Source organism: Nannobrachium achirus, assembly GCF_963921795.1.
Source record: "Nannobrachium achirus genome assembly, chromosome: 23".
In the NCBI taxonomy this organism is placed as follows: Eukaryota; Metazoa; Chordata; class Actinopteri; order Myctophiformes; family Myctophidae; genus Nannobrachium; species Nannobrachium achirus.
The window spans coordinates 16333700-16342371 of record NC_137830.1 but is presented as its reverse complement, the minus strand read 5'-3'; positions in this window follow the sequence as shown (position 1 = coordinate 16342371).

Below are 8672 nucleotides of genomic sequence, written 5' to 3'. Positions count from 1 at the left end.
ACAGGGTATGGAGATCCCTGTCCCAATGTCATCAATATTAAGGAAATATCTGGGAATGCCCATATGTGGTAATGCCCATATATGGGCATGTTTTGACATAACATTGTTGACTATCATGCAAGGGTCTCGATATATGGGTAACTGGTCTGATATACATCACTGGCCAGATGGCCAAGAATTGGTGCGACCTTGAGGTTGCATGTCGCCCTGAGGCGTCTTAGTAGTATGAAAACCTGCAGATCATGTGAGTGCGTGCATGCGTCAGACATTTCAACCAACCAATAGTAACAAAACAATAACATCAAACTGACTGATTTACCCATCATTAAAGCAGCATCATACATGTAAGAGAAAGAAGTAGTGAATCGCTTTGAGCACAGTGGTGCTCGAACTTTTTCATGTGAAGGACCTCCAAAATGATAAGTATTTGACCACGGACCCTCATCTCAAAATATTTAGTTCCAGGGACCCCCGAGAATCAAAATTTCAGTTACACACATAAGATTTGCACACATTTTCACGACTTGTAAAAAATAGCAGATCTACAAGCTCGCAGCGCGGCACTTCTGTGAGCTTGTAGATCTGCTATTTTTCAATAGCTAAAGCATAAAATAATTAAGGCAACTCCACCTTGGGCCCTAGTAACTCAGTCCCACTCCCCTCTGTGACGCCCCTGCCTGGATCCTCTGGTGTGCAGTAACAAGTCCTGATCACCTCTACTGCACAGCAGGTCCTGAAGCACACTATCCAAATCACCACAACATTGTTAAAGGTCCCACTGATTCCTTTAATTTATGTATTTCATATACAGTATAAAGCCATAGATCACTCCTATGCCCTCCTGAAATGTAAGTGAAATCATCACAGCCATTCTAGGGCTAAAAGTTGTCAGATAGCGTTCATACTCACTCAGAAACCTGTTGAAATGTCTCCCACACTCTTCTCCTCCACTGACCTCCAGGCTAGTGTGTTGACCAGCCACAGTCCATCTGGTAGTTATTAATGTCAGCTGGTTGTGGTAGAAATACTGAGTGACAACCCAGCTCCACAGACATGCTGATATATCCACACTGATATATATTATCCCTGGTTCTTCATTTGGTGACAACATTTAACAGATTATTAAAAACAACTCTGTTTTCACCTGTTTCTCTCACTCACAGACTGTTTCTCTTCCTGCTTCTTTCAGCCCCACCCCCTCTTATACCTGCTAGGTTGTCTAGAGTTGATTGACACCTGGATAACAAATGACATTGCTTCCATGATCTTGGTATAAACACATATCTGACCAAGTAGCTGCATATCTGCCCCCTAGTGGACCTGGTGCTTTAGACAACTGGTTAGTGCAGCTGTCAGTGAAATGACAAACCTCTTGTCTTTGATGTTTGATGATCTCAAGGTTAAGAGATCAAACACTCTGACTACATTTAAAGTGTAATTAATATGAAAATAATAATACTAGTAGCTGCGCTCCATTTATGTTAAGTTAGTAAATCATTATGCTCATTTCCAATGCTAGCACTTTTGACTCACTGATGAAGTAGGCCTATATTTAAAGTATAGTGTAGGTAGTGTATCAATATGACAGATATGCCACTTTAAAAAGGCCAAATTAAACACATGGGACACTTTATTAGAACACGCTACGGCCTCAGTAGTCAACCACTCAAATTATGTTATTTCACGATGCCTCTCGTTGGGATTGCATTGGCAGCTGCAGAAATAATTTGTAGTTTTTGAAATATTTAACTTTAAGCGCCCAATGCATTGTCAATGACATTTGCCTTTTAAAGGAGAGAAAAATCAAGCCATCAGTGTCAATTGCTCAGATGCAAATGTGCTGGGATTTGATCCCATGACCTGCTGGTGATGATTTAAGAGCTTTTCCAACAGAGATACCATAACTAGAATGTATACATTAATTAAATATCAAATATGTGGGCCCACAGGTGCTTTCTTAGCCCACAGAAGATCATCATGGCATAAAATCCGAGCTGCGCGTCGGGAGGGAGGGGGGGTTATGGTGGAGGGTGGGGGGGCCCTAAAATATTATCGGCCAGGGGCCCTCGTGGGGGTTAATCCGTCCCTGTTTAGGGGTGGGGGCAATGCATGCAAGAAAGATCATACAGTTATTCAATTAAGTAATGACTTAAAGATGAGAAGTCATTATTAAAGATGTCCTTTGCTTCAGTCATCAAATCTGTACAAACCTATATTTGTCATTTTAAGGCTGAAATTGTACCCATGCTAGTAAAGCAAGCCTGATAAAAGTATCACACATTCACAAAATTCACCTGAACACAGGAAATTAAATCTACTATGTTAAAATGTTTCTGTTTCTTATTATTATTATTATGTAATATTAAAGACAGACGAACGAAGTGAACGTCCATACAATCATACGAGCTGAGCCTGACTGCGTTGCAACCTGCAGGAACCGAGATGTTGTTTCGACGTCTCAAATGCGCCAGGAACCGGGACGGTGTTTCGTCTTCTTGCAACGCAGAAACGGCGAAACACCGTCCGTCTTCCGGCTGCGCACAGACCTCCAAACACCGTCCCGGTTCCTGCAGGTTGAAACACAAAATACAGCACGCGCGCGCGCACGCACGCACGCACACCCACACACACACACACAGATTGATTGCTTTATTAACAGTTGTAAAAGGCAGCACAATAATGCCTGCATGCCGTGCGTAATTCTCCATAATGTCCTTCTCCGTTTACTCCTAACAATATAGGCTATATGCCTATATAAACTAGACCAGGTCAACCTGGTTGTGCCAGACCCCCTGTCTGTCATCATCATTTATGACATCATGCCTTTTGTAGGCATGTCATCATCATGTCATCATCATATATACCCTTTATATAGAAAACCCGGACAGACCGACATTTGCTTATGTAGGCCTACCCATTTCATGGGTCTGGCAAAAATAAACTAGACCAGGTCAACCTGGTTGTGCCAGACCCCCTGTCTGTCATCATCATTTATGACATCATGCCTTTTGTAGGCATGTCATCATCATGTCATCATCATATATACCCTTTATATAGAAAACCCGGACCGACATTTGCTTATGTAGGCCTACCCATTTCATGGGTCTGGCAATAATAATTAGAAAGCAGCAAATGGCCTAATGCACTTAATGCAGTGAAATTAATTCTCCGCCTTTATTATGCTTCGCGTTTGACAGAGAGAGAATAAAATCATACAGAAAATTAACAGACTTCTCTCACAGATTATAGAGCTCTTTGAATTATAACAATCGCTGGTTTATAATGCGACTGCTGCGAGCTCCTACCGTAATCACACTACATGATGGGCAGCCGACGTCAAAATCTCGGTGCGCTTCTACTCGGAGGTGGCAAAACAAGTGCTTTTTTTTCAACTTTCACAGTTTGGACGGTGGCTCACTTTACCCCCGTGACTGGAGTCAAGCCATCTGACCTGGCCAAACTGGAGGTAACGTGAGCCGACGGCGAAACTGTGAAAGTGGGGGGGAAAAGCACCTGTTTTGCCACCTCAGAAAATTTGCGTAAATTACCGTATAGGAGCTCGCGGGGACTGTGACGGGAGCAGGGAAAGGGGGGCAAGTCATAGCTCAGTGTCTAGAGTGAAAGCCTAATGAGCAAAAGGTTTCAGGTTCAAATCTCAGTAAGGGACATTAAACTCACCATGGTTCACAAAATGTTGACATAGAAAAAAATACTGTCAAAATACAGTGCTTGATATAGACTGTAACTGTTGATATGAAGGCAGACATTTTTTCTCCAATTTCATTATATATCTTTTATAAATTAACGTCCTACTTCATCATACAACAGACACACATTTTGAGCTTGTAGATCTGCTGCTTTTGCCATTTATTAATACATTTGTATTATGTGAATGCTTTTAAGGCTCGCTGCCCGTCTCAAATAGACTGCACTCTGACGAGATGCAAACTTGCACCTAGCTTCTAGATCAGCTTTTTTTTGGCAGATGTTCCCCCCCAGGATAATGGATTTTGATTATCGCGATAATATCGTAAAAGGCGATTTCTTTTGTCACTTCACTATAATCGTGAAATGAAATCTTCATATTATCCCATCCCTAGTTATAATTTGCTGTTTAACTGCAGTTGATTTAGTTATCAGGGCTGGATTTTGTCACCACCCAATTTTTATTTTTGGCATCACATAGAGAAGACAATATCCCCAGTGTTAATGAGTTACTTGGGCTACAGGTTGGGAAAAATGCAATTGACACTGGGTGAAAAATGGGTAACAAAATCGTGGAATAAAAAATAAAATAAAAAAAACCCTGCCCATCTCTGTTTTGCTGAGATGAAAAACAGATTACAGGGCAAAGGAAAATGTACTGTATATACAGCATTGATGCAACACTGCTGCCTGTGATATGCTTGTCGTTCTTTTGTTCTTTGAACACCAGTCTATAGTTGAATGTAGTATGAAAACTACATTTGAAATATAAATATAGTTTTTTCCCCCCATATTTCCTCTCACATAAAATAAATAACATTTTTGGGGTCTTTGACCACTGGGTGAGAGTGAGAGGTCATGATCGAGGTCATAAAGGACCTGGACCATGGCCTGTTTCATCGTGTGACTAAATAGACATTCTCTGACTTCACTTGAGATTAACTTTATTAAACAAATGGCAACTTTAGAGAACTTAATCAACAGTGTTTCTTATAATTTCTAGTGACTTGTCAATTTTAGAATTGCCCTTGGTGTGGAAACCTTTCCCCGATAATAATAAAAGCCTTTCTATGAACGCCAAACAATATACCACAGACAAACTTGCCATCTGCTGATATATATACCCCCCCCCCCCACCACACACACACACACACACACACACACACACACACACACACACACACCCAAATCACCCTCCTGCTTCGCTCTTCTATGCCTTTTGTCATCGCCGTTATCCGTTGGTGAACATTTTTATCTGTATACTACAGCATGTATCTTAACACATACTAGACAATGTCCTTTTACAGTTACTGATGGTGTACTGTGTTCTAAGGATCAAGGTAGTTTGTCTCGGGTTTGTCTCTTTAAACAGCATTGTTTTATTTTATTGTCTGATAAACGATATTATTTACTACTACTAAAAAGCAGGTGTAAAAAAAATGCTGTTAAAGAGAAAGTCAGATGTCAATTAACTAACTGGCAGAGATGGTAGCACAGACTGAGTGAAGCAGATTGTTTAAATGTCCACAATGGGTACATAATGTGCACTGCATGCATGGTAAAATACTCGCTATAAAGGAGCACTTAAAAACTTGCAATCAAAAGAAGAAGGGTTGTTTGAAATATCGGAAACAGATGTCCAGGGTGTGGAGCTTGAAATAACATCTTCTGGATCTTTGGGTTTGAGATCAGCATTTCAGTCTCTGCAGTAGTGTAGTGCCATCCATATTAGCGGCCAGGACCAGGACAGCTCTTCAGGGATTCCACTTCAAGCTTGAATGTCTGACTGACATGCCTAGAGGAGAGATAACACACTGTGACAAAAAGAATGTGCAAAGAGCAAAACATGACAAAGCTAATTTGCAGTTTAAAGTTGATCAATGATCATGAGGAGGAGCCCAGCAAGTGCTTGGAATACAGAAATAAATCTCCATTTTAACCACATGAACCCTAGGTACTGCTAACTTTGTTTCACGCCAAATAGCAAAAATAAATTATCTACAAGCTCATAACTCATCAATCTGCTAGACATGGTTTAATCAAGAAGACCACTGTAGGAGTCAAATTCAACACCACGAAAAACCCATTGACCTACATCACTGTTTTAAAACGTATCACTAGATAAGATAGGAATAAGTCTATTAATTAAAACACACAGTCAAATCCTGTGTTAAATCCATTTGTGTTCCTCAAAGTGAGGTCCAGGATCCCCTGCCCAGGGTCCAACGCCATGCTGGCTTGGGGGGGGACATAATTTTACTAAAACCCTGGGAATAAATTCCTTACCAAACAATTTCTTCACCAATGTGTTCGTAAAGGTGTCTAGTAACATATCTAACAAAGATTGAAATTCAACATCCCTAGCAAAATATTTGACAGCTAGGTTAATTCTGGGTCTCATTCACTTACTATACACTGTACTATAAGGGAAAAAAATACTCCCAAAATATGCTTTAAGTAGCATGTTAGGGGTCTAACTAGGTGTTTTTAATTAGTCTGAATCCATTGCAAGCATTTGTTTTGCACAAAAAACATTCATTGGGCCAAAATCAGACGCAAGGAATGCTTTTTGTGCAAAACAAATGCTTGCAATGGATTCGGAATAATTAAAAACACCTAGTTAGACCTCTCACATCCCACTTAAAGCATATTTTTGGGAGTGATTTTTTCCCTTATAGTATAGTGTATAGTAAGTGAATGAGACCCAGAATTACCCTAGCAGTCAAACATTTTGCTAGGGATGTTGAATTTCAATCTTTGTTAGATATGTTACTAGACACCTTTACGAACACATTGGTGAAGAAATTGTTTGGTAAGGAATTTATTCCCAGATTTGACAGTAATTCTGCAAATTTTCCCTGACTAAGGGGGTTCTTGCAAACAACATGAGAACCACTCCTGATGTGCCATAGTGTCGTAGTAAATCAGTGTCATACATATTCCCAAGAAAGCCTGGAGACTTGACATCCAGTAATTGGGTGTTATGAAAAAAATAAAAATAATAATAAGATATGTAACCCGAGGGCTCAACTTCAGTCAAAATAAACAAAACTACTTCGCTACTCACCTAAACAAAGGTAGTTTTGTGTTGTTGAAAGTCTATTCTCTGCGGTGGGCAACCTCTCAGCACCCCACCCACTCTGTAAAATACACTATTTTTGTCATGAAATGAAATGCATCCAACTCGACCGCCGCAGACACAACCTGGAAATAACAGCGGCGGTTTTATTTCACGACAAGAATAGTGTATTTTACAGAGTGGGTGGAGTGCTGAGAGGTTTCCCACCGTGGAAAATAGACTTTCAACAACGTAAAACTACCTTTGTTTAGGTGAGTAGCGAAGCCGTTTTGTTTATGTTGACTGAAGTTGAGCCCTCGTAGGGCAGAGAAATCCTGGTCTTGTCTGTGAGGCAGCCTCCTGTCAGAGCGCTCTGAACCAGAGCTATGATGAGCCCTGCCCTAAGGGGCACTATTTAGATTATTATTATTTTTTTATATGAAACAAAATAGGGATGCCAGTCAAGTTGAAATTGGTTAATTGCACTATGTTTACCAGCCGCACCCAGAAGGTAATCCAATTAGGCACCTCTGGGCCGAGTCATCTGAAATACTGGGCACCTTTTTTGTGAAAACAATGGCATGGATTTCTACCATGAGAGGGCAATTCTTTCAACATAAGATGCTGCATTCAAGTTAAGGAGAGTTTCGACAAGGCAATTCTCTTGAATGCTGCCTTCAGGTATGGCATGGAAAGGGGGGCATTTGCATTTCTTCCTCCACATTAAAAACTTCACTTATGGTCTGGAGAGGGCAGTTTTATGGGTAAAAGGGCAGGAGCTCAAGCCCCCCGATGTCTAAGTGTGCACATGCCTGACTATTAATACTGTAAAATGCCTACAAATACAAGAAAATTACTACAAGAGGGAATACACTAAAATGTTGATACCATATGTGTTTGTGTTTTATTTACCCACTTCATATGGAATCTGTTTCAGATCAATGATTTATTTGTAGATTTGAGAGTAACTTTGTAGCTATTGCTGGCAAGTTCTTACAGGCAGGGTTATACAGGATCAATCTGGCAAGCCATCGTCAAAGAAAAGGGAAAACAGCGCCCTATACAGGGTTGACTAAACGCTTATTGTATGGTTCAGATTTCATATCAAGGGACTTTGATATGAGTGTGTTTGTTTAGCGGGTGAGTGTGGGGTGGGGTCAGGGATACATTTGCAATGTCACTCAGCTAAATGGGTAAACAAGACAATTTATTATTATTATTATTTTTTGCCAGACCCAGGGGGTGGGGGGGTCGGCCTACATAAGGCTTTGTCGGTCGGTCTGTCGGTCTGTCGGTCCCTCTTTTCCTCAGTGTGCCTGTCCCTTTTTTCCTCAGTGTGCCTGCTCATCTGCCCCTCCCTTCCCTTGCTGGGCTGATTGCCTTGAGTGCCGTCACCTGTACAGGACCAGCTGAGTTGAGTTGGCTGACGAGCTGCTGACACTATAAATTCCTCAGCCCATCTACAAGCTCACAAACATTTCCAGCTGCTCAGCCTATACAATCCTGTGTGTTCATGTGTTAGTTCAGTGCCATACTAGTGAAAACAGCCGATCTACAAGCTCACTACGCTTTGTTGCTGAGACTATAAAATCCTGTGTGTTCATGTGTTAGTTCAGTGCCATACTAGTTTTCATTGCGGGTCTGGCACGACCAGGTGACCTGGTCTAGTTTTTAAAATAGAACTACTAGCTCACAGTGGTTAAACTGATCTAGATCTGTGGTTCTCAAACTTTTTCATTTTCAACAAGTACCCCAATTGATATGTATTTAACCACGGACCCGTCAGAAAAGATTTGTGTCAATAAAAAGTCAAAACTCAAACACGCACAGTCTTGCAAAAACATGCTCATGGTTTGTTTTTTAACCATGTGACTGGGTTAGGAATAGAAAGCTACCTTTGGATTTAAAA